The sequence below is a fragment of the Petaurus breviceps genome, unplaced genomic scaffold (assembly GCF_028583685.1).
Source record: "Petaurus breviceps papuanus isolate PSGF00001 unplaced genomic scaffold, PetGlider_PUasm1.0 90515, whole genome shotgun sequence".
In the NCBI taxonomy this organism is placed as follows: Eukaryota; Metazoa; Chordata; class Mammalia; order Diprotodontia; family Petauridae; genus Petaurus; species Petaurus breviceps.
The window spans coordinates 1,542,315-1,568,524 of record NW_027187269.1 but is presented as its reverse complement, the minus strand read 5'-3'; the positions used below and the strand labels follow the sequence as shown (position 1 = coordinate 1,568,524).

General features: G+C 38.4%; 2 long non-coding RNA genes across 3 annotated transcripts in view; one reads left to right on the top strand and one right to left on the bottom strand.

The window, feature by feature from the left end:
- Positions 1-2,103: 2,103 nt before the first annotated feature.
- On the top strand, positions 2,104-6,429 carry LOC138142054 (uncharacterized). 2 transcript variants are annotated; one of them, XR_011163329.1, is made up of 3 exons: positions 2,104-2,232; positions 5,365-5,599; positions 6,222-6,429. It is a non-coding gene; the product is annotated as an uncharacterized lncRNA (long non-coding RNA). The 2 variants fall into 2 exon arrangements; XR_011163330.1 differs by lacking the exon at positions 2,104-2,232 and adding an exon at positions 4,696-4,779.
- The window catches only part of LOC138142055 (uncharacterized), a 37,718-nt gene continuing 16,175 nt past the window's right edge, over positions 4,668-26,210 (bottom strand). The window contains exons 2-3 of the long non-coding RNA XR_011163331.1: positions 6,458-6,562; positions 4,668-4,806 (exon numbers count right to left, since the gene is read on the bottom strand). This is a non-coding gene — a long non-coding RNA (uncharacterized lncRNA). The remainder of the gene's footprint in view (positions 4,807-6,457; positions 6,563-26,210) is intronic.

Below are 26,210 nucleotides of genomic sequence, written 5' to 3'. Positions count from 1 at the left end.
GCCCTCACACCAGAGGTGCTAGTCCTCTGGATCACCCCATATGCTCCTCTATGCTACTCCATTTGGCAATTTCATCAGCTCTTAAGTATCATCTCTATACTGATACTCAAATCTATTTATCCAGCCTTAACCTTTCTCCAACTGCCTTTCAGATATATTAAATTAGATGTCTAGCATATATCTGAAATGAAATATATCCAACAATAAATTCATTATCTTTTCCCCTAAACCCTTTCCCCTTCCAAACTTCTCTCTTACTGTTAAAGGCACCACTGTACTCACAACCTGGACTCCTTACTATGTTTCACATCCCATTTGCAATCTGTTGCTAATGCCTGTTGATCTCACCTTTGCAACATCTCTTAAATATGCTCCTTTCTCTCCTCTGATATTTCTAGTACTTTGGTGTAGTTCCTCATCACTTCATGCCTGGACTATTGTAGTGCCCTGCTGTTTAATATGACTGACATGAGTTAAGTTCACCCATTATTCTGTTTCTAAAGTGAATTTCCTGCAGCACCTCCAACCATGTCACTCTCACGCTCAATAAATTCCAGTGGCTTCCTAATACCATCTCCATTCTTCCAGTCTTCCGACACCTTGCTCTCCGCCATGCATTCTTTGATCCAGTAATGCTGGTCTCCTTGCTTTTTCATCAACAAGACACTCTATCTTTCAGGTCTGGGCATTTTCACTGGTTATCTCCAATACCTCAATGCTTCCCTTCCTAATCTCCACCCCCAAGATTCCTGTAATAATTGACAGTTTACCAGATAAGACTTCTTCAGTGGGAGTATGAGCTATTTTAAATATCCTTTCCTCTTTTAAGGGAAAGCCATCAGTATTTATTTCTCTTAATAAGAGAGGTTGTTATGGAGAACATGATGTTTTTGCCTAGGAATCTCTAAGAGAACTCTGCCTGTCTACAGGAAATGTGGGGATATATTGCATTTGTACTGTCTTCTTCATTTTTGTTGGGTACCCAGATGCTTTTAGGCAGTGATCTTATTTTTAATGCTCAACAATAGGGAAGATAAATGCTTGGTATGTAGGTCAGTTTTTAGTTCTGCTTGGTTTAGAAAATAAGAACAAGGCCCAGCTAACCACTCACATTTCACCATTCTCTTAGTCTGAATTCTCATATAGATATGAGTATATGATATGAGATATGAGTATACTCATACGTACATGAGTACCCTATTTCTCCCTTATTGTAATATCATAAGGATGGATAATAATTTACATTTATTTGCTACTTTTCCCTTACAAAAGACTGCGCCATTTCCTTGCCGCTACTTTCTTCAACCTCCCCACTCCACAGTCTTCCAGGTTTTTGGAGTAACTTAGAGGAATCCAGGGGAAGGTAAGTCACACAGTGAATAGAGTACTGGACCTGGAGTCAGAAAGACTTATCTTATAGAATTCAAATCTGGCCTCAGACACTTACTAGTTGTGTGATCTTGGGAAAGTCACTTACCCTTGTTTGCTTCAGTTTCCTTATCTGTAAAATAAGCTGGAGAAGGAATTAGTAACCCACTCCCCAAAACCCCAAATGGGATCACAAAAAGTCAGATATGACTGAAAACAACAACTGAATAACGATGGAAACCTGGATTGACTAGAGTATTTTATTGAACTGACAAGACTCCAGCCAGAAAGGATAGAACATGCATTTGCTGTGCATGCCAAACCAAGTCCCCTAGAAATGGAACATAGTTGGCCAGTGGTGGGGATGGGGGAGGATATCTATTTTACAGTTGAGGACACTGAGGTAAACAGAGGTTAAATGACTTTCCCAAGGCCACAAAACTAGTAAGTGTCTAAGGATATTATATACATTCAGTCACAGTCCACTGTCCTTTCAACCCCATTAACTTAACCTACAGAGAGCTCTAGCCAAAGCTGGTCCTCTTCCCTAGGGTATCAAGTCAGCAACAATCAGTCAGTCCCCAAGCATTTAATAAGGAATGATATTCATGTACTAGGCACTGTGTAAAGAGCTGGAATAATTTTTACAAAAAAAGAAAAACAGCCCCTGATTGGGAAGACAACTTGCACATAAAAAGGTATATTACAAGATACATACAGAGTAGATGAGAAGTAATCATAGAGATGAGTCACCAGCAGCTGGGGGAAGGGGCAGAAAAAGCCTTCTGGAAGAGGTGCTGCTACAGCTGAGCCTTGAGAGATGAGAGGCAGAGCATTCAGGCACTGGAGCTATCCAGAACAAAGGTACTGAGCTGGATATGGGACATTATGAGGTACAGGAATCAGAACAGTATGGCTAGACTGTAGAGCATGTGGAAGAGAGTAATATGTTAGAGCATTGGAAAGATAGGAAGGGTCCAAGGAGACACTGGAGTTTATTGGGTATGGGGTTGAAATGGTTAGACCTGCATTTGAAGAAAATGATTTTGGTGGCAATTGGAGAACGGATGGTAGTGAGGAAAAACTTGGGACAGAGAAACCAATTAGGAGGCTATTGCAATAACCCAGGCAAGAGCTGAGAAGCTAAAGTAGGGTGGTAGTTCTGTGAGAGGAGACAAGGGAATGTTTCCAATATTGTTGTGGAGAGCAAAGAAAAGATCTGGCAAGTGACTGGATTTACGTAGTGAGTGAGAATGAGGAGCCAAGGATAGCACTAAGTTTACAAACCTGGGTCACTGGAAGGATGACGGTGCCCTGGATACTAAAAAGAAAGTTCAGAATAGAGGGTTTGAGGTAAAGGACAATGTGTTCTGCTTGGTCATGTTCAGCTTGAGATTCCTACAGGATATACAGTATAAATAGGTGTTAATATGGGACTAGAGAGCTTAGAAAAGACATCCCAGCTCTGAATAAACTGCATAGATAATAGTTTATATATGCACAGGAGGAGGGGGAGGCAAAGAGGGAAGGGCCCGGAGCTTTGGGAGACTTGAAGAGAGAAGTGAAGAGAGCTTAACCACCATTTGAACTAAGGGTGAATTTAGGCAGTGTGGTTGCAACATAGACTGACCATGAATTGTACATGCAAAGTAATTTAATTCACAAATTCTGCCCAGGTGGCTCTCTACCACCTGGACCCTTCCTATCTTTTCAGTCTGTTTATATATTCCTCCCTTGCACTCACTACATAGTTTAGCCATATTGGTTTGCTTTCCATTTCTTATGCATGATGCTTCATTCCTGATTCTGTGCCTTTGTATGGGATAGCTTCCATGCTTGGAATATTCTCCCTCCTCACCTTACACTCATACTGAAGAATTTCTGACATCTCTCAAGATTCAGCTTTATCACCATCTTTTCCAGAAGGCTTTTCCTGGTTCCCCCAGCTGCTAGTGCCTTCTCCTTTGAGGTTACTTTCTACCTAATCAGTACGTATCTATTTATATACAAGTTAATTTTCTTATTAGAATTTTAACTTCTGGAGGGCAGGGACTTTTTCCTTCTTCTTTCCTCCTTCCTTCCCTCGTTCCTTCTTTGCTTCCTCCCTCTTTCCTCTCTCCTTCCTTCTTTTTTTTCTGTCTGTATATCTGTCTGTCTATCTTTCCTTTTTTTATTCCTCCAGTTTTTCACACAGTGCCTAAACATGAGCATCCTTTATTAAATGCTTGAGGAATGAATGGTTTTTTGGTGATTTGACACCCTGGAGAAGACCAGCTTTATTTAGAGCTATGTAAGTTAATGGGGTTTGGAGAAGAGTGGGTAGTTACTAACCACTCTCTGGCCACTCCCTCAACTCACAGATTGACAAATTGTTGTCTCCAGAAGGTCAATTGACTACTACTCCCAAAGTTCTAGGGACAATCCTGAGAGACTGGGTTTTTAATAATGTCACTTATGAGCCCCCACCACAGTGCTGATTATTAGCAGTAGCCTCAGTTAGTTTTTAGCAAAGATTAAGGTAGTATTGTTAGAACAGTTGATATGCAATATTTTCCCTATACCAGAGGCACACTCTCCAACTCCACACACAAGATCCCTGGTGAGAGTAGATTAGAATTTAAAGTACAAAGATAGTGAAGCACATTGGCAAGCCCTGGCACCAAAAATCCTTTTCTCACTTTGTGGAGTCCTTGTGAAGTTCCCTTAAGTGTAGCTCTTTTCTTGTCTTCTTAGGAGTTCACTGGGGGCCATCTCCAGTCATTCAATCTGTATCTTGCTACTGGACCCAGATGGCTCCTGAGGAGAGAGTGAGCTGGTGACCTTGTACAGCCTTACCTCACTTAAATCCAGTTCACTTGCAAGTCAGGTCATCACCTTCCCAATGTCATGGTCCTCTTCAAGAATGAAGGACTAACAACAAGGAGTTCCATACAGCAATAAATTGACATGAATGAACCAAAAACCAAACAGAAACAAACAGCTTGCCATTGCTTGTGCATGTAACTGATAAGAATTCACAGATTCAGGGGAGGGTAGGTGGTGCAGTGAGTAAGAGCATGGGCCCCGGAGTTGGAAGGACCCCAGATTGGTTCCAACCTCAGATACTTAACACCCACACAAAATAACTGGCTGTGTAACCTTGAGAAAGTTACTTAACCCCAATTGCTTAAAAAAAAAGAATTCACAGATTCTAGTCAAAGTTCTAATGCAAATATTAGCTTTATTCAGTGGTTATTTGTGAGAAACTCTCCTAGAGGGATGAAAACTTCTAATCACTTTCCACTCTTTCTTTCTCTTCTCTCTTCAGGAGAGGCTGCTTTGATATTTCACCTACACCTACTTCATGGTGTGTACCATCATCTTCCAATTGGGAATACTTCTTTATTCCTAATAGAAGAGGTGGCACCAGAGGTATGCTGGTGTTGAATAACCTTCTCCCTAAGGAAAAAAAGTACACAAGTCACACTTTTAATTTTAATCATCATTCATTAACATTTTCCCCATTACTTTTTAAAGTCCAGATACTGTATTTCACCACATAATCATAGCAGATTTTATCCAATTTTTTTTTTGCAAAAAAGTGGAGTGCAACCATTATGTGAGGCTATTTCTTTTTTTTTTTTTTTTACTGTGCTGGTATTACTTAAAAAACCGTCTTTAGTGCAAGATTAGGATGCACAGAATACACCTGAATATAGGTTAAAATTGGATACTGAGAATTTTAGCATGCGCTGAGAATTATAGCCTCATAATTCACAATGTGCTAGAAATAAATGCTTATCCATATGCCACTGGAGAATACATTGCTGTTTTACCTTTTAAGCAACATGACAAACAGAATTTTACCATGTGACAATTACACAATTAAAGGTTGTAAACCAATTTTTGGGCTGAAAAAACAGGGTGCAATGGTTATGTGGTAACTATTATGTGGTGAAATACGGTAATCAAAATCACAAATCAAGCCCTGATTTATAACATTTGCTTATTTTTCAGGTGTAAATGCTCTCACTGAAAGTTTAACAATCAGGTCTCCTGAGCTTAAATGAGTCAGCTCAAGCAGGACTGAGCAGTATTTGAAGTTGGCCTCAAAGGAGGGGTAGAGACAATGGTAGAAGGGAGAGGAATAGAGCATGAACAAAGACCAAGAAATTGGAATAAACATGTTGTGTTTGGAAGATATTATCATCTGTGAAGAAGGCCGAAGACTCATAAGACTGAACTATGAAAGGTAACCGAAAATAATTTTAAATGAACATTATTTTTTTGGAAACTGATTTAAAAAAAAAGTAGATACAATCCCCATGGTCCCTTCAAATGCTGATGTAGTATAAATTCCAATAAAATTGCCTTTTACATTCAGATAAAATTGCTCTGGAAAGTTTCCAAAGTACCCAAAGCATACAACTTCATTGTCTTCAAAGCTAACTCTTGACAGGAAACAGAAATATAGCCAGACTCCCATTTCTAAGGAAATGAAAGCAAAGAACACAAGGAGAAAAGTGTTATCTAAACTTGCAGAACTAGATTATTCAAGCCCTTAGAGAATCAACTTCTCTAAAAGAAATATTTTTGTTCCTTTTCCCATACCACATGCCCCCAAAAGAGATTAAGCAGGAATTGAACTTTTGAGTCAAATAATTCCTAAAATTCATAACCAGATAGAGCAAAGATAGTAGTATGTTAATTGGCTAGGAATGCTTGATAGTAATTTAAAAAAAAAAGTGCTCAAGAACATAAGGGAATTAATTTGAACCATAGGATCAGATTTTTAAAAATCACAAAATTTTATTATCTTTTATTTCAAAATCAACTTAATTTCCTAATTTATCCTTCACTTCTCTCCTTCCCAGAGGAATCCTGATGACAAAGAATAAAAAGGAATGAAGAAGCAGGAGGTGAATGCATTTTAGCAAAATTAACTATTATGTCAACCAAGTATGACATTATATACAGTGAACCATACCCAGAGTCCTTCACTTCTAAAGGATGGAGATGCATTTTCTTCTTTCTTATTAGAGCCAACTTTATTCATTATAATTCAATAGAATTTAAATTTCATTTCTGTTTTTGTTGTTGTTGTTCTTACCATCTACATTGTAGCAATTGTATATATATCGTTTTTCTGGTTCTTCACTTTGTACCACCTTATATGTCTTCCCAGGTTTCTCTGCATTCTTCCTATTCATCATTTCTTAGAGATGAAGAAATTTTAATTATTATGACATTATTATAACATAATAATATCATATCAAAATATAATATGCCATAATATTTTAATAATTATAGCATTCTATTATAATTACATATCATAGTTTGTTCTGTTTCCATTAATTATCCATTGTAGGATCAGATTTTTATTAGCGCTATAATGGATTTTAAAGAGAATCTAGTACAACTCTTTCATTTTACAAATGAGGAAACAGAATTCTAATGAGATTAGATTAAGTTCAGATAACAAGTTAGTGGCAGGACCAGATTAGACACCAGCTCTTCTGGTTTCTCAGTCTGTACACATTCTCCTACATAAACACTGTTGGATCAGTCTAATAGAACCCCAGAGGGTCCAGGAACATATTTGTGGGGAGTTAGACCTGATTCAGTTTGGTCCCCTAGTAGGTTAATTCCCAATAGTGAAATAAAATGACTCATAGGTCGTTGCAAAGCAAAAGGTGTACTTAGCAATCATGTAGAAAGTCTATTTCTAATAATTTCTATAAGAGAGCAGCAGTGAATAAAGTGCTGGGCCTAAGGTTAGGAAAAGTCACCTTCCTGAGTTCAAATCTGGCCTCAGACACTTACCAGCTGTGTGATCCTGGGCAAGTCATTTAACCCTGTTTGCCTCAGTTTTCTCATCTGTAAAATGACCCAGAGAAAGAAATGGCAAACCACTCCAAATATTTTTACAAAAAACCTCCAAAAGGTTACAAAAGAGTTGGACATGACTGAAATGACTAGGCAACAATACAACAGAAAGGATATTTAACAAGATTATAGTATCTAGCTCAGGTAGATAGATGGCCCCTCCAACCCCCAACTCCATATGAAAACTGGTCTTGTCAGCAGGGCAGGGTGTGGTGACTCCTAGGACTTGGGTCATGTACCAAATCTGAATGGCTGGATGGTCTTCATTCCATGTAGATGGGCCTTTTTACCCCCTCAGATGAACAGGATTCCATGAAAACCTGGTCTAAGACCACAAGGGAAGCTACCAAAAGACCTTGGGCTTTAACCCCCTGGGCCAATAAGGTCTTAGGGACAGCTTCCTCTGCTTTTAGGAAAAGAATTAACTTAATCTATATTGCAGGGAGTGGAGGGTGAGGAATCCTGGACTATTGCAACATGAAACAAAGAAATATAGTAGACCAACCTCACCAACTCACCTTTTCATTCTCATTCACCAAAAATTGGAGCAATTTTTAAGAGCTTTTTTTTAGAACTGATTTTTTTAGAACTTATTCAGTACTTCAATAGATGTGTGATCTCTCTGAAGGTGGCTGCTACCTCCAATAGTTCTGATTGCAACTCCTCCTGTGTAACTCTTATCTATACTTTTCCATAGTTTCTCCTAAATAAGTTTACCCAACATGTTGGAAGACTTGTTCTCTTAACATTTCAGGGGTTCCAATGTACTACCTGGTCTGTCCAGTTTTCATCTCTAACTCTTAATCTCACTCTCACTACTTGACCTGACACCTCTCTTTAGATATCCCTAGTAGTTCACCGCCATGAAACAGGCAGCAACAATCAAGACAAAGGACAGGCCATTCCTCTGGAGCTATGCCAATGTCTAGCTTGGAAAGTGCTGGCCTAGATTAGAATTGGAATAGTGGGCAGTCTGCCAAGTCCCCCTTGTCATTCCAGAACATGTTAATAATGTCAGGATTTGGTAACTCTGGGTCTGTGAGTTCTGAAGTATAGGCAAACTGCATAGTCCCTTTAGATCTTAATTCAGAAATAACTACATCCAATGATGTATGCTGAAATCTAAGATTACATAGTCAAAGGAAAGCATAGGCTGGAATAATCACCCATTTAATTTGGATAGTATAAAAAAGCCAAGTTTAGGATCTGTTTATTATTATTATTATTAATTCTTCCTTCTTTTTCCTTTTTCTTCTTCCTCCTCCTCCTCCTCCTCCTCCTCCTCCTCCTCCTTCTTCTTCTTCTTCTTCTTCTTCTTCTTCTTCTTCTTCTTCTTCTTCTTCTTCTTCTTCTTCTTCTTCTTCTTCTTCTTCTTCTTCTTCTTCTTCTTCTTCTTCTTCTTCTTCTTCTTCTTCCCCACGAAGTAATGACTCATTCAGGATCACAAGGCTAGTTCATCTCAGTATTTATTAATTTATTCCACATAACTTTCTGACTTTGTGTGTGTGTGTCTGTGTTTAAGGCTAATCAATGGCATTAAGCCTTCTTGACTCTGAGAAAAATAATGATAGAGACTGATAATCTTGGGGACATAATGTCCTGGGGTGGAAGGTACAGAAGTTGGAAACTTCATTATTACATAGAGATTGGGGGATGGGAATTAAAATATGATAAGAAAAACATATGTGTTTTAGTGACACAACAATCAAACCTGGAAAGGAAGTTTGATTTTTTTCCCCAGAGAAAAGAAGATAAGACTTCTGAAAGAAGTGCGTGTGTGCATGTGTGTGTGTGTATGTATACAAGTGAAGATGATTATTCTGAAAGAAAATTCAGATATAGTACTAGCACAGGAATAAGTTCAGTTTTCTTAATAGAAAGAGACAGGGTCACACAGCAGACAAGTGTCAGATTTGTGGTGCAGTGGATAGAGTGCTAGCCCTCAAGTAAGGAGGACCTGAAGTCAAATCTGACCTCAGATACTAACTAGCAGGGTGACCCTGGGCAAGTCACTTAACCCTGTTTGCCTCAGTTTGCTCATCTGTAAAACAAGTTAGAGAAGGAAATGGCAAATCATTGTATTATCTTTACCAAGAAAATCCCAAATGGGGTCACAAAGAGTCAGACACAATTAAATCAACTAACTGATAACAAAAATTGTTTTCAAATTTTACATCAGAACTTAACCATGTTCTCTGAAACTCAATTTGCTTATCTTCATAATAGGTAAAATAATAGCATCTATCTTACAAGGTTGTTTTGAGATTGAAATCAGACCATATATGTAAAATGTTTTTACAAACCTTAGAGGGGACCAAAAACCATTTCCCAAGGTATAAAAGATTACAATTTCCAAAAGAAATGCAAGCTTTTAACAAGCATATAAAGGATTATGCCAAATCACCAATACAGAGATGAAAATCAAAACATCTCTGCCAACAAATGGGCAAAGATGACAAGAGATGGGAATGGTAAATGTTGGAAGTACTGAGGAAAGACAAACACATGAGTGCTCATGTTTGAGTTGTGAGTTGGAATTATGATAAGCAAATTACAACATATCTATACCCTCTGACCTGAAGATCCCATTGTGAGCCATTTATTCTAAGGATGTCAATGATAAGAAAAAGAAGGGTTCCACATATACCGAAATATTTATTGCTGTACTTTTTGTAGGAACAGAGATTTTAAAACAAAGTAGAAACCCATCCATTAGCTAATGGTTAAATAACTCATGGTACTTGAATGTTATGGAATGTTCCTGTGCTCTAAAAAGTTACTATGATGAATACAGATGTAATGAGTGTTTAAACTGTGCTTAATTCACCTAAAATGGAGGCTCCCCCATGGGAGACACCAAGGATGTGTTTCCTTGATTTGGAGGCCTGGCATACAAGTAGACATCCTATGATTTGTTTCATAAATCAAAAAAGGATCCCACATGCTGTATATTCCAATCCCCTCATTTTACAAGGGAAGTAATTAAGGCTCAGGACAGTAAAGTGATTTGTCAAAGGTCACACATGCAACAGATGCAGGATTTTAACCCAGGTCTTCTGTCAATGGAACATGTGATGTGTTGGTTAGTTTTGTCCAACTGCTTTACTCTCTCATCCCTTTTATTCTTTATTATAAAGTACAACTCTCTTGAAAATGGATTGAGAAGAGTGAAGTTATGTTCACAAAAGTCTATCAATACAAATTTTTGAAAACCTTAAAGGCCTAAATAAATGTGAGTTTTCTTTTTTTGAGAGAAGATGACTTCTATAATGTTCAGCTGATTTCTTAACATAAAAGCATACTGTACATGTGATCCTTACTGGGGGAAGATTTTATTCCCCTTAGAAATTTCAGGGACTGATAGTTGACACAGTGGATAGAGCAATGAACCTGAAGTCAGTACGACTTGTATTCAAATCAGACCCTAGAAGCTTATTATCTTTCTGACCCTAGGCATGTCATTTAACCTCTGTCTGTCTCAGTTTCCTCATCTGTAAAATACGGATCATATTGGTACCTAATTCTCAGGTCTACTTCAGGTAGGTACTTCTCAGTATCTACTTGTTATGAGGATCAAATACAATAATATTAAGCAATTAGCACAGTGCCTGCTAGACACAATAAATAGTAGACATTCAATAAATCATATTTTAAAAAATATTGAAGTCTTGAATCCTTATGTTAATTGTCTCAGTCTCATTCAGAATACATGAAGGATCTGTGATTTCAGCCAAGGGAACCCTTGACTATGACTTAGCAAAAAAAAAAAATTGCTCGAGACAACATTATGTGAATTGTCTAGGAGGGTCACCCAGCTAGTAAGGCCCAGAAGCAGTATTTGAACTTAAGTCTCCCTGACTCTAAACCCATAACTTTATCTGCTATTCCATGCTACTTCTCTGACTTTATAATGTTGACAATTTCACTAGTCTTTCCATCACTGCCAAACTTGAGAGGGGGAAGGGAATATTGGATTCTTTATACATCTTAAAGGTAACAAGGCATTTCACAATCAAACATTTGGGATTTCTATTTGATTGCAATTAAACAAACACAAAAAACCAACCATGTTCCTTTGTTGGTGCCATCACTCCTAGTATTTGAACTCTCTTTAAATAATAAGAATGAGGTTACAATTACAGTGTGCTTAGATTATACAGGAATGGGTGGTTCTATGGGAAGGATTAGCCTCCCTCTGATAGCAATTTGTGATTTCCTAAATATAAAATTACTCTGGGGACTCTGGAATAATACAGGGACATGTCATGGAATCAACCAGAGTATGTTTCCAGACAGCAGCATGTTATTCTCTCTTGTTCAGAGGTACTTTGATTCTAAATTTTAAAAGGGTTACTTTCTGTCATCCCATTTATTTTGCATTTATTGCAGAATAAAAAATAAAAGACTGATGGGATGGGGAGAGGAGAGGGAGAGATTCAGCAGAAATATTTCAGGCATTACTTTTAAAAATGATACTCAGATTAAGATTTACTGAATTTATTTTTGCTTTACTCCTATGAATCTTTTTAAAAATAAAAAAATAGTTTCTTGATATACCTGAAAAAGGAACTAATATGGCATCAAGAAAGAGAAAAGAAATGAATGCCATGATAATTTACTTTTCCCAGTGCATAATAGAATACTGCAGACCCTCAATAAACTGGCTAAGTAGGAGGCATGTGGATAAACTGTGGTCTTTCACTAATCAGTCTCTAAATGTCACTCAATTCAGGTGACTATTAAAATTCAAAAGGAAACTAAAATGATGCACATGATTAAAATTGAGAAATCATTTGACTACAGCCCAAATCGAGAGCAATTTAATCCGTGTATTCAGCTAGTTCTTTAGACCTGGCAACCACCACAGAAGAGGATTGACCACCAAAAGCCTTCAAAATTTTCTTTATTTCCTCCTCTTCATCTGTTGTGAAACTGTCTTTTTGATATTGGAAATTTGATTTTCTTGCCTTAAAAACGATCAGATTGGCCACAGCCTTACTGGTTTCTTCCCAATAAACAACTACTGGTTTTATTTAAGAATTAAAAAAAAAAAGAAATGGCTCTTCCTTTGCATCAGGCTGGCAGGCAGTCATTAAGCATTTATTAAACTCATACTGTGTACAGGGGCAATTATGTGGTATAGTGGATAGAGTGCTGAACCTGGAGTCAAAAAGGCTCTTCTTCATGAGTTCAAAGCTAACTTGTTAACTGTGTGACCCTGGACAAGCCACTTAACCCTGTTTGCCTCAGTACCTCATCTGTAAAATGAGTTGGAGAAGGAAATAGCAAACCACTCCAGTATCTCTGGCAAGAAAACCCCTAATGGGATAACAAAGGGTAGGACACAACTGAAACGATTGAACACGTACACCAGGGGCACATAAAAATGTAAAGGACAATCCCTGCTCTCCAGGAGTTCACAGACCAATGAAGGGATTGATAACATGTAAACAATTTATGTACAAGCAAGATATATAGAAGATAAATTGGAGATAATCAATAGAGGACAAGTACTATTGCTAAGGGGGATCAGGAAAGCCTTCTTGTGGAAGGTGAGATTTTAGCTAGGACATGAAGGAAGCTGGGAAAGCCAGGCAGCAGAGGCAAAGATGACATAGGCATGTCAGAAGAGGGGAGGGAAGGAGTAAAGGCAGTGGAGAAATACACTGCTGTTTAATAAACATTTTAACTAACGAATCCTGTCAAAGAACAGAAGGATTTGTCCCATGCTCACTCACTGCAAGGATGGCACAGGAATGACCATGCCCATTTCTACCTGGATTTACCAGCTTAGCTTTAACCTATACTCATCTTTCTTTTGTTTTCTACTCTCACTTTCTGGTTCCTCTTTCAGCTAATTAGAATCCCACAGTGCTAGTGTAACATGGAGTATTTCACACCCTGAAATTTGACCTGAAAATACACCATTTCCTGTTGAGTTTATTGCATAACTAATCATCTCTTTCATGAAGTTCATCAAATTTATGAAAACATAAAAAGCTATAATCTTTTCATCTATCATGTTCCACTTTATATGCAAAGTCCTTAGTAATATGCAAAGGAAACTTTTCCTTTGTCCACTATGCCAACATTTAGTTCTGCTTTTTTTTTTTTGGTACCCTAAAGGAGTGGGTTTTGCTGAGCCCTCTACCCTTGCCTTGACCACACAGGAGGTATATTTCCTTTGAAGAAAGTAGTAATGGTGAATGCCCATCAGAGAATATCCAGATCTCAGCTATGTTTGGGGAAGTACCAGAATAGTTAAATTATGTTAAGCCCTTTCTGTGACCTTCACCTGAACCCAAATATTCCTTTCTTCTTAGAGGTTATGTCTACAATTTTGTTTTTGGTATGTAGTAATGATTTGCTTATTGGAATTTCTTGAAAGACAGTGCATTTTTAACATTCATTGTGGTGAAGAGTTTTTTGTTGTGGTCAGGAAGAGTGGACAGAGTAGATGGTCTGTGGCTTCTCTTATTCCATCAAAATTCTTGCTCCAGAAAAAGGGTCCACATGGAGATGGCATAACCAGAGCTCTGTCCTTCTTCATTGATGAAGCTCCCCAAGGGACTGACAGGAAGAGTTGTCTTTTATATTTCCTTCCAGTACCTCAGAGGGATAAAAAAGAGAACATTTTGGCCTTGAATTTGTAGAGTGTATTATCAATACCTCGCCTGAACTTTCTACCAGTCTGTTAACGATTACAAGTACTGGGAAGAAAGTCCTTTCCTAGCCAGAAATCTTGAGATATTTTAGCAAAGGGCTGAGAGAACATTGTGTTAGACAGCATCTGAGTGATTAAAATAGATACAACCCTCCACTAGTCTGTCAACAATGGGAGATGAAGTTCTCAGCATAGCAATGGGCATTTATTTTAAAGGACTTGCAAGTAAATGAACTTTAAGGAAAATTTCTGGCTCAAACAAACATGCAAATCCATTAAACTTATTTTTTTATAAATTACATAATGATTTTAATTAGATAAACAGATAAATAAACAGTCCTGAAAAGAGGAACAATTAGAATACAAATAGGTATGTCTCCTAGGACTGTAGTTTGGAATACTTGACACAAAGTCACTCAGGAAGTAAACATGAAGGGAAGGGGATAAGGACTGCTTGAGGATGTTGTTGAGTTGTTTCAGTCGCGCCCGGCTCTTTTTTTACCCCATCCAAGGTTTTCTTTGCAAAGATACTGGAGTGGTTAGTCATTTCCTTCTCCAGATCATCTTACAGATGAGGAAACTGAGGCAAACAGAGTTAAATGTCTTGCCTGAGATCACATAGCTAAGAAGTGTCTGAGGCCAGATTTGAATTTATGAAGATGAGTCTTTCTGACCACAGGTCTAGTATTATATTTAACTGTGCCTCCTAGCTGCCTGCTTGAGGTTAAAGAGGGTTTTGTTTTAGTCCCTGTAATCCTGATCACTTAGTACGAGGCCTGGTATGTAGGAAGAACTTTAAAAATGCTCATTGATTGTTTGATTGACTAATTTGACTTAACCACAATCTCGAGGAGCACCAAGGAATAAGAGAGCATGGAGGTCCTATATTCACCTGTAAGGACCCTTCCAACTTTAAGACTATGACTACCCAAGGGGCAGCTTGGTGGTGCAGTGAGTAGGGCACCGGCCCTGGAGTTAGGAGGACTTGAGTTCAAATTCGACCTCAGACACTTAACACTTACTAGCTGTGTGACTTTGGGCAAGCCACTTCACCCCAATTGCCCTGCCTTTCCCTCTCCAAAAAGCCAAAAAAAAAAAAAAAGACTATGACTACCTGTTTATGATTTTCCCTTTTGAAAGGTCTCAGTAGCCTAATGATTTGATTAGGTCTCAGTAGCCTAATCCTCATTTTTCTCATGGTTGGAAACACCTTTGACATTTTAAGTGCTGTGATAATATTGGGAATTATTGTGCCATAATGTCTATTTCTAAAGGACAGGTCAGCCTTTGAAACACAAAGATATAATCCTATTAGTAACAGAAAGCTGTATTAAATTAGTCACTTGGCCCATGGCTTCTCTTTTCCAAAGCCTTATTGTTCTGATTGGAACTGAGGAAGGGAAGAGATGATATGAATTGTTAAGTCATCTTTTCTGATGAGCTAAAAATAACAAGATGTCAATTAAGAATTACAATATTAGGAGGCTGTTGATAAATGTCATTCCTCCAATAGATACAAGAAATATAGTGGTAGCACAAGACAAACAGTGAATGTTGAAAAGGAGTGATATCACAATATATCTTCACAAAGAACCAAGAGAATTTTATTTGTTTTTATAAATTTTATTGTTTCCTTGTTTTTATACTATAGTTATTTCCTGATATATTCCTCTAGCTTTCCCTTCTAACAAAAAGAAAAGTCAGATAAACAAAACCAAGCAATAGTGCTTATATATGAGAATGTATACAACATTCCACATCCATAAACCCCATCTATTTGTTTTTCTTTTGTTTTTGGAGGGAGGAAGGTAAGGCAATTGGGGTTAAGTGATGCCCAAGGTCACACAGTTAATGCATCAAGTGTCTGAGGTCAGATTTGAACTTAGGTCCTCCTGACCTAAGCTAGCTACCACTTAGTTACCCCAACCCCATCTCTTTACTAAGAAGAGAGAAGTGTGATCTTGGGCATTCTGATGAATTATAGTTTGTTGCATTTTAATGTTGATTTTGTTTACATTATTCATAGAATTATTGATTAGAAATGGAAAGAATTCTAGATGTCATTGAGTCCAACACCCTTATTTTAAAGAAGAGAAAACAGGCAGTTAAGTGACTTTCTAGGGGTTACACAGCTAGCTAGTAAGTGTTGGAGACAGAATTTAAATTCAGGTCTTCCTTTCCCCAAGTCCAGCATTCTAAGTACTGCATGAGTTACCTAGCATTATGTATATTGTTTTTCTGGTTCTACTTACTTATTGTGTCATGTTAGATTTTCTTTCCCATGTTTCTCCAATTTCCCCAAAGGCTTATTTTTTAAATGCTCTAATAAAAAGAAAGAGGAAAAGCAACCCTTGAACAAGCAAAAATGTCACCAGGTATTTTGGAACATTAAAGAAGCTAAAAATATCTTCTAATTTGATATTGTTAATGAGAGTTTTTATTCCCATTCAGATCAGGATCAGAACAGTGGAATTTGCCACTCTCAGTCTCTAGGTTGTTTCCCAGGGCAACAGTAAGATTTAGCATCCTTTGTGGGGTAGAGAATTTGTCATGTGATTCAATTTAGACCACAGATTAAGGAGAGCAAGGAGCATAACTTTTACATATTATAATTTATACCTAGCATATATTCCTATTCCATAAGTTAAAATCATCAGGAATCAGGGAATTACCAAGGTAGATTCTTTTTTTAGGATAGTTTTTACTGAGTAAAGAACATAGTGTCCTAGAGATAAAAATTAGTCAACGACATTTACAGATTTTCCACTGTGTGACAATATTAGTACTGTACTAGGTGAATTGAAGAGATGTGAAAAAATAAAGATGATATAGTTCTTGCATTTAAAAACCTAAATTTAAAGAAAACACCAACACATTAAAGGTATATGTGTATATAGAGATATATCGATAGATATAGATATAAATCTATCTCCATATGTATCTTTAATGTTTGGATTTTCTCCCCAATTTAAATTTCCAATATGTGTGTGTGTGTGTGTGCATATGTCCACATTTATACATGTGGATATGTATAATGTTCTCCTCAATTTAGATTTTATAATTACATATATAAATATATACACATACACACATATATAAATATATATAACTATAGCCATATATAGTATAATAAAATCAATGTCCTTAATACATATTGGTATTTTCTCTCCAATTTATAGATCTATATGTACATATGTATGTTATTGTTCAGTCATTTTCAGTCATGTTTGACTCCTTGGAACCTTTCTTTACAGTTTTCTTGGCAAAGATTAATATCTTTGTGGTTTGCCATTTCCTTCTCCAGTTCATTTTACAAATGAAGAAACTGAGGTAAAAAGAGTTAAGTGGTGTGGTGACATGCCCAGGGTCACCCAGCTAGTAAGCATCTGAGGGCAGATTTGAACTCAAGAAGATGAGTCTTCCTGTCTCCAAGCCTGGTGCTCTATCCCCTTCGCCACCTTGCCATACATTCATATGTATAGTATAAACGATGTATGTAGCTACATATGCATATTCATATGTATATGCACACACAAGTTTGTAAAATGACATATACATAGTCAAAGTGAAGATTATAATCTGTGGACCTAAGTCCTGATATAATGTAGACCAATGCTAGTCTCAATGTCCTCATTCCAATTCAATCTATGCATAACTGCCAGAGTTATTATCTTTCAACACCATTGTTATTGTTCCCTCATCCATTATTGACTTGCTTAAGAACAACAGTGGTTCCCCTTGCTTATATTGAACCTCAATTCCTCGATCTAACACTGGAGATTTTCAGCTCTCCATTTTCCTCTTCAGGTCTATAACCTTGGCATTGACCTCAACCCCTGGCTCTCCCTCACTCCATATAACCAGTCATTTGTCAGATCATGCCCTTCCTCCAGGTGCACAGCGTCTCTCCCATCAGACCACTTCTTTTTCCTCACACAGCTACCGCCTTGGTTTTAGCCTAGATTTGTGTGACAGTCTGATAATTGGTTTCTGTGCCGCAAATCTCTCACACTTGAGTCCATCGTCCACAATGTTGCCAAAGGAATTTTCCTTTTACCACATTACTCCCCTATTCAATCAACTCCAGTTTCAATAAATCCAATTCAATAATTCCTTATTGTTGTAGGTTAGTTTTATTGGACATATCTGACTCTTTATGACCTCTTTCGGGGGTTTTATTGGCTGAGATACCAGAGCCGTTTGACCTTCCTTTTCTAGCTTATTTTACAGATGAGGAAATTGAGGCAAACAGGGTTGACTTACCCAGGGTCACACAGCTAGTAGGTATCTGAGGCTAGATTTGAATTCAGGATGATGAGTCTTATTCACTCCAGGCCCAGCACTCTACCCACCATGCCACCTTGCTACCCAGCTCCTTTCCATTTAGCTTAATGCCCTTTATAACCTTGTCCTAACCTATCTTTCCAACCTCATGCACTCAGAAAACCAGCCAAACTGGTCTTTCTCTCTGTTCTTTACATATCACACTCCATCTCCAATTTTTGTGTGTTGACATTGGCCATTCTACTTGCTTGGAATATATTCCCTCCTCACCTCTGTCTCATAGTGATGGGGTACAGGTTCTGGGAAACCCCTAGAACTCTGATTGAATCTTCCTACTTGATGAGGCATTTGCCTGAGGCCATAAGCTTTTCATTATCGCTAGGCCCAAATCTGTTACTCTTAAAGTAACCTAACCCTCCACTGTCCAGCTACTTCCCATTCTTGATCCTATCAAAATATTTATACCCGCATCTGTTACCCTTAACCTAGCCTAGCCCTCCATTGTCTGTCATCTCCAGGTAGCCTTCAGTTATTTGCTACCCTTCATCCCATTCCTAAAGTCTGACCTCAGTCCTGGTCAAGATCCTCCTCAGACTCCTCCTCAAGACCCTCCCCAAACTCCTCTTCTAGACCACCCCTAAATCCTCCTACCGTCTTTCTGTATGTAAGACCCATCTTGCCTCCGTGAAGGTGCTGAGATTCAGTCTAGCGCAGCCTCGGTCTGTGTCAGATTATTTTGACCTGCTTGTCCAATACAAGTGTCACAAATACTTAGGCTCCTTAAGAGTCTGCCCATTATGACAAATCTTTAATAAACTTTGTTTTACTTTGACTGAGAGAAGGCTTGACTCAAAATCATTTGGCAGGACCCAGCATGTTGGTATTTTGGGATTTCAAGCACCCCTAAACCCCAAACTTCAACAGTAGAACCCCATTCAAGATGCAGTTTGAGCACCACCTTCTACAAGAAATCTTTCTAGATCCCTGGCTGCTAATACCCTCCCTCTGAAACTACCTTTCTTTAAATATTTTGTGTTTGTATTATTTGTCTTTTTATTAACTCCATATGTACTTATGGAACAGCTCTCACAAAGATCCTGGGAACTATATTTCTTTCTTCTCAGCTTGGGGAGAGAGGAAACTAAATGAGATCAGAATTGAAAGTTAAATTTTTTTCTGTGTAGTGAGAGTTTTTGAAGAATCTCTGGAGGGAAGGAAGGAAGAGAAAGGTGGTGGAGACTCCTCCAGGTACAGTTAGGATTGTGATGGTTGGCGGGAATGACATCTGCAGGCCCTTCCTTCAAACCTATGCCTCCACAGGAGACCATGAGAGGCATCCTCTATAGGGACAAGCAGTGGAGGGCTTTTTTTTTTTTTTGCTTTTTGGAAGGGGAAGGCAGGCAATTGGGGTTAAGTGACTTGCCCAAGGTCACACAGCTAGTTTTGTGTTAAGTGTCTGAGGCCAGATTTGAACTCAGGTCCTCCTGACTCCAGGGCTGGTGCTCTATTCGCTGTGCTACCGCTTTTTTAAAAAAAATTTTGGTGAGAGAAAGCAGACCCTAAGAACTGGCAACCCTTATGCTCTATCCCTTGTCTTACTTCAGCTTGTTGTTGTTGTTGTTGTTCAGTTGTGGCTGACTCTTTGTGACCCCATTTAGGGTTTTCTTGTTAAAGATCTGGATTTGGCATTTCCTTTTCCAGTTCATTTTTCAGATGAGAAAATTGAGGCAAATTGGGTTAAATGACTTGCCCAGGGTCATACCATTAAATTTATTTGTTTGTTTTTTCAAGACAATCAGGGTTAAGTCACTGCCCTGGGTCACATAGCCAGTAAGTGTCAAGTGTCTCAGGCAGGATTTGAATTTAGGAAGATGAGTTGGCCTGACTCCACTGTGCCACATAGCTGTTCCTCTCCAGTTTCTGTTTCTAATTGTGCTGTCTCCTCCTGCTCTTCTTCCTACTGGTAGTAAGTAGTAGTAGTAGTAGTAGTAGTAGTAGTAGTAGTAGTAGTAGCAGCGGTGGTAGTAGTAGTGGTGGTGGTGGTGGTGGTAGTGGTGGTGGTGGTGGTGGTAGTAGTAGTAGTAGTAGTAGTAGTAGTAGTAGTAGTATGGTTAAAGGCTATATTTGAGGGATTTAATATTATCTTTCATGGACACCTGTGGTTGACACTGTCCTTACATTTCTCGGAGTCACTTTGTTCAAGGGATAAGGGCATTGAACAGCTCTGCGAGCCATGTAGTAGATAGTGACTTCTCCCATCCCAAGGCTGGGATCACAAACTACTACCTCATTGTTAGAAAGCTTTTGCTCTCTAATTGGGGGCATCATCACAAGCCATTTAATAACTATAATTCTGAAAACAAAATTACTCTGAACTCAGTACATTTTAAAAAATCTCTTTAAAATCTAGACATGAGTCTAATCTAGTGACTCAAGATTATAGGTATATTCAGATGCATAAGGCTCTCCTTGAATGAATAACTTAATGGTTAGTTCCCATGGGAGGAACTGAGTTAGAGAGCTCTTAGGAGAGGAGAGATCCTATTCTCCTGGGTTTGAAAGAGGACACATGTAATCCTTGGTTCTGCTCCTCCTCCTCCTCTCCTTTCTCTTCCTCCTCTTCTTTCTCCTTCTCCTCCTCCTCCTCCTCCTCATCATCATCATAGCTAACATTTATATAGTGCTTTAAGGTACATAAAGAATTTTACTTGTGTTATGTCAATTGATCTCTTCCGGGAGTGGTCCCTGGAGGGAGAGAAAACCTTTAGGAAGAAAGCACTATGAAGAGAATTCTTGATATGTGCCTTATTTGGGAGAATTCCTTCTTGAATCAGATCATGAGAGCAGGGACTATTTCAGTTGAGATGAGACATCTTGATCCTGAACTGGTCTCCTACACTATCCTCTTCTTTCCTGCAGGAGATTTGGAAAACCAAGTCTATCCAGCTCCGTCCACCTATCTCCTGACTTGGTCTATCTGTAGGGAAAGGTCAGAAATGTCACCCTATCAGCTCCTCTCACTGATCTCATCTGAGCACTGATCTCCTCACCTCACCCTGAGAGAAATCAACCTTGACACTTAACCCCCAGTAATGTTAATAACAGCAGCTAGGTGGTACAGTAGATAGAGTGCCAAGCCTAGGAGTCAGGAAGCTTCATCTTCCTGAGATCAAATCTGACCTCAGACCCTAATTATCTTTGTGAACCTAGGCAAATCACTTAATCCTATTTACCTCCGTAAAAAAAATCCATAAAATGAGCTAGAGAAGGAAATGGCAAACTATTCTGGTGCCTTTGCCAAGAAAACTCCAAAAAATGGTCACGAAGAGTTGGAGATGTCTAAAAATGATTCAACAATGACAATGTTAATAACCCACCTGTATGTATTTGACAATGATGAACAGAGTCCCATTTGGTTATACTCTTACCATTCCAGTGACTCTGAGCCCTAGGTTGTCATTATTCAGCCTTTCTTCTCTCTATTCCTATCTCCTTCAACCCAACCAATTCATATCTAGCACTTAAAATTCTGGTTGTTGTCTACCAAACTCCAGGACACACCCTGTCCTTCCTCAATGAGTTCAGTATTGGTAGACAATCTTTCTCTCCTCATTACCTGACTTCATACTAGGGAATGCCAACATACCTATCAATGCTCTCTCAAACACTTAACTGAACATTCCCTCAACTTAATCATCTCACATGACCTATATCTGTCTTTCACCTCAGCTACACACAAAGATGGCTCTACCTTTGATCTTGCCATCACCCAATGCATCTGTGTTATGAACTCTGAAATTCCCTTAGCTGATCACAATCAATTGTTATTCTTCCTCTTTTGTCATACAATCCTAAGCCCTATTCTTCATCCTCATTGTGACCTTGACTCCTTAGGTTTTTCCCAAGTGATCTCCCTAGCACTGGTTATACTCTCCTCCCTTTGTCATCTTGATTTCTTGGTGAACCAATTGAACTCTACACTGTCCTCTTTTCTGGAGTCCCTTGTCCCCTTATCCTATCACTAATCTTGTACTGCCAAGCCTTGGTCTTGGATGCCTTCTACTATCTTTACCTGCTGCTGAATGAAGCTTGAGAAAATCATGAAATCACGCTGACTGAATCCACTACAAATTTATGTTCCATGATCTCATTTTGGGCCCCCACAATTGCAAGGTAATCCTTTTCTACTTTCCTAATTAACTCACTGTGCCATTTACCACAGTAACTTACCCAAAACTTTTCATCCCTCCTCAAACATGCCATGACTCCTTTTCCCTCTTGTTCAGGTGAGAACCTTGACTCACATTTCACTTAAAAAAATCAAGACCATTCACTGGGATCTCCAGTCTTCTCCTCTTCTCTTCATACAATCCAGATGTCTTCTGCCACTATCTCCTCCTTCACCCCTATCTCACATGAAAAGATGGCCCTTCTCTTTGTCAAGGCAAACCCTCCTACACATACAAGTGATTCCACTATGTCCCATCTTCTCCATCATGCATAAAGCTCCTCATGTCCTTCAATCTCTCACTATCTGCTGGCTGTTTCTCTTCTGCCTATGAACATGCCTATGTGTCTTCTATCCTCAAAAAAGGCCTTACTTGATCTATCTATACCCACCATGTATCATCTTAAATATCTTCTCCCTTTTGTGTACAAATGCCTTGAGAAGGTCATCTATGGTTGAGGCCTCCACTTCCTTTCCTTTCATTCTCTTCTTATCTTACTGCAGTCTCATTGCCCATCTAATCATTCACTTGAAACTGCTCTCTCCACAGTTACCAATAATCTCTTAATTGCCCAGTCTAAAGGGGTTTTTTCAATCATCATCCCCTTTACTTCTCTACATCCTCTGACACTGTCAATCACCGTCCTCTCCTTGACACTCTTTTCTCTAGGTTTTCATGGTACCCCACCCATCTGACCAGTCCTCAGTCTTGTTAGCTGGAGCTTCGTTCAGATCATGACTGATAATCATAAGTAACCTACAGCACTCTATCCTGGGCTCTCTTCTCTTCTCCCTCTATACTATTTTACTTGGTGATCTCATCAACTTCCATTGATTCAATTAGCATACATATACTGATAATTCTCAAATTACTTACTACCCCATCCTCTCTCCTGACCTTTATTCTCAACATCTTAAACTGCTTATTTGATATCTCAAACTGGATACCTCAGAGACATGTTAAACTCATCATGTCCAAAAAATGAACTCATTATCTTTTCCTCTAATCTTTCTTCTTTTCCTAACTTTCCTATTATTGCCAAAGGTACCAACATCCTGAGTGATTAACAAAATCCCCAGTATATGTTTGGCTTTGCACAGATTGGATTTTCATGGAGCAGACACACATACATGTTTAAATCTAGTGACATAGTTGGACAATAACTATGTATCCATTATAAACTTTGTTGAAAACACTGTGTAGATTTTTTAGGGCTTTTATTATTTTTAACTGGTCAGGGTCAGAGATTCCTGGAGTGAAATGCAAGCTTTGTCAATTTTCTAGAAATCTTTTGAAAAGAATAGGGCAGGCATGGTCTTTAAAAGGGTGAAAAATACTGTTTGTTGTCATCACCAGCTTCTAGGACACTGAATCTTCCCATAAATCTTGCCTTCACTCTAAGGAATTTCTTTCTTACAAGTCTGTGCAAGATTCTTCAGTGCAGAATCCAGTGATTACCTTCTTGGCCCTGGCCTTCGATGCCTACATAATTATACTCTTTACTCATGAAACCAAACGGAAGTTACTATGTAAACATATTACACATTATTACAGAAAATCACAATGCTGCTTCTTCCTGAGTATATAGTTAACTGTGAAATTACACACTGTGCTGAGTTGGGGAGGAAAAGAAAGAAGCAAGAAGACAGGATCACGCTTGGGTATGAGGAAAGGGGATGGCTAGTGGGAAGATAACAGGCTACTACTACTAGTATTTCAAGAAAGTCTGAGCACAAAGAGAATATATCACATTCAAAGTTATTCCAGAATCAGTGGAAGAGCAGGAAAAGACCTCTTTGGATTTCATTTGGAAAAGTCTATGAGGTATATACTCCATATTGGCAAAGATGACCAAAGATCTAAATAGTCAAAGTTAGAAGGACTGTGGAAAAAATAGCTATGCTAATATACTGCTGATGGAGTTGTGAGTGGATCCAACCATTTGGGGAACTATTTGGAAGTATGGAAATGAAAATTCCCCAAGTCTTTTGGTCCAGAAATCTCACAGATGGCCTTGTATTACAAAGATATTAGAGACAGAAATAAATGTCCCACATATTGCAAAATGTCCATGGCAGCACTTTTTGTGGTAACAAAAAAATGGAAACAAAGTAGATGAAAATAAGTTGACGAATAATTGAAAAAATGTTGTATGTGAATATAGCAGAATATTATTGTACCATAAGAATTGACAAGTGTGAGGGATATAAACACAAGGAGCCTTGTATGAAATGATTCAGGATGACATAAATAGAAACATGAAATCAAGGTACACAATGACATTAATAATATAACTGAAAATATACACTAGAGTATATTTCAATACTGGGTAATTGTAATGACCAATCTTGGCCTTGGAGAGGAGATGAAGAAATTCACCTTCTTTCTTACACTGAACAAGGGAAGGTGGGGAGGTTCTATGTATTTACAATGTTAACATATATCATTAGATATCATTGCCATATTGGTTGGTTTTGCTTAATTGTTTTTCTTTGGTACAAAGATAGATTCATAGGTTGGATTTATATCTAGAAATCATAATGTTGCAAATGGCATCATTAATGATGCAAAAGGCATAAAAATCCTTTATTTTTTTTTAGGCATATGAAGTATCATTTTGCTCATTGATTCAATCTGTCCTTATCTGCTTTTTCTGAATCTACTCTTGCAAAACTGGATGAGCTCAAGATTGCCTCTTTGTTATTGAGTCACTGGCCTGACAGGGACATTATCCATTATATGGTCCAACCCCCTTACTTTACTTGTAGCAGGGATGGGGGTATACTTCACAGCTATAGCAAGACCCAGAGAGTTGGTCATACTTCCTTGTAGAGATGGATTTGATAGAAATTCTTCTGTGGTGATTATGACATGGACCACACATTTCTGAGGCCAACACTTGGAAAGTGAGAGGGACTGAGGGACAAAATAGTGCCTGGAGCTGTACCTGTTCCCTTGCTATGTCCACATTAGATTCATGTCAGTAAGATAGCCTTACATGGGAGTTAGGTTCTGAGCAATCTCATTAGTACCATTTTAGGTGCTGGGGATTCAGAGGTAGAAAAATCACAGTGATATTCCAGGTCCTGGAATATCTCTCCTAGGATTCAAGAACGAAGAATTATCATGTGTTAATACATTGATAGTACTTTCTGTCTAGTGTTATACATTTCCCTTTGGCAGTAAATATTTTTAAAGGGAGATAAGTCTTACATAAGAAACTGAACTATCAGTGTAGCTCTCAGCCTTAATTCCTTGCTATAGTCAGTAAATGAAAAAAAGAAAGAGTCCCGTCTAAAAGGGGTTTCTGCTTGTGGATGGAAGAAAGAAGAAGGTGGGAACACACACATTTATTAAGTACCTACTAAGTGCCAAGCATTGTGTTAAATTCTTTTTTTTTTTTTGCATATTTTTTTTGTTTGTTTTTGGAGAACTATTGGAGTTAAGTGACTTGCCCAAAGTCACATGACTAGTTTTTGTGTTAAGTGTTTGAGGCTGGATCTGAACCCAGGTCCTCCTGACTCCAGGGCCGGTGCTTTATTCATTGTGACACCTAGCTGCCCCAACTGTGTTGGATTCTTTACAAATATTATCTCATTTGATTCTCACAATAATTCTTAGGGGATAGGTGCTACTATTATCCCCATTTTCCACTTGATGAAACTGGGGCAGATAGAGGTTAAGTAATTTGCAGAGAGGAGTAGGTAGGTAGCTCAGTCAGGAGGACCTGAGTTCAAATCCGACTCAGATACTTACTAGCTGTGTGACCCTGGGCAAGATACTTAACCCCGATTGCCACA